The sequence below is a fragment of the Trachymyrmex septentrionalis genome, unplaced genomic scaffold, assembly GCF_001594115.1.
Source record: "Trachymyrmex septentrionalis isolate Tsep2-gDNA-1 unplaced genomic scaffold, Tsep1.0 scaffold53, whole genome shotgun sequence".
Taxonomy (NCBI): domain Eukaryota; kingdom Metazoa; phylum Arthropoda; class Insecta; order Hymenoptera; family Formicidae; genus Trachymyrmex; species Trachymyrmex septentrionalis.
This window is the reverse complement of record NW_017305705.1, coordinates 3,577,410-3,578,571: the sequence shown is the minus strand read 5'-3', so window position 1 is coordinate 3,578,571 and position 1,162 is coordinate 3,577,410. Positions and strand designations below refer to the sequence as shown.

Genomic DNA, 1,162 nt, shown 5'->3' with positions numbered 1-1,162 from the left:
AGTTTGAAAAAATGTAAAAAAATTACTTACATATAATTATATATAAAATTATGTATTATATAATTATGTAGGAGCAACTTTTTTTACATTTTTTTCAAACTTATTTTTTTCTAAAACAAACACTGCAAAAATTATTTTTTTAATTATTTTTCAAATTTTCACATTACTATTATTATTTCTATTACACTAAAAAGTAATTTTACAAAAGAAAGAAGGATGTATGGTCATGTATAAACATATTTCATATATAATTACTAATTATATATAATTATGAATATTTATGCGTGTTTAAATATATTTATACATATTTATATACATATATATATTCATATGTATAAAAAATTTTTTACCGGGATCTTAAATTACATTTTAGTCCGATATAATGCCATCAACCTAAGTAAAATAAAAATACCGGAAAAATATTAAATTAAAATTTGTTTTTTAATGAAATTAGAGAAACGAAATAAAAAACAAATTTACAGTTCTATCTCTTTTCTTTAAAACATTTTTTAAAACTTCTCTATGATTTTTTTGCACCGAAATACTTACATATGTACATATAATATTTTCTAATATAATATATTGTATATGTTTTAATCAGGGTTGGATAAGTTAATATTTTTTTAAACTAAATTAAGTTATATAAAGTTAATGGCTTATAAAATTAATAAAATTAAGTTGAAAGTTAAAGGAATAAAGAATTAACTTAATAAAAATTAAGTTAAATTAACTTAAGTTAAAAAAAAACGTTGTTTATGCATGTTTACTATATCGGCTAGATATTTATTACAAAAAATATACGTAAAAATTTAGAAAATAGGTGGATGTGCTCTGTTCTACAACAATTCTTCATCTAACACTCATTTCATATTTAAGTTGCTGGAATATAACGTTTGTGATATCTAAAATTAATATAATTCAAATATAAGTGGGAATTGACAAAATCTAGCGAGTCAATAAAAACTGGCTGCCGCATGGTGTGACTTATTGTACAGTCTCTCATCATAAAATCATTGAACTTTTTCTAAATTAATTCTCTAATGTTTAAGACTTTATAGAAAAAAAATATTAGCATTAAGAAAAATTTTCAATTTAAAAAAAGTTAATAAATTAAAGTTTAAAAGTAACTAAATTAAGTTAAAAATTAATGCATTTAAAATTA

General features: G+C 19.4%; 1 protein-coding gene across 3 annotated transcripts in view; it reads left to right on the top strand.

Annotated features, from left to right (window-relative positions):
* LOC108752008 overlaps nucleotides 1–1,162 on the top strand; it is a 20,783-nt gene that overhangs the window by 15,664 nt on the left and 3,957 nt on the right. The window lies entirely within an intron of this gene.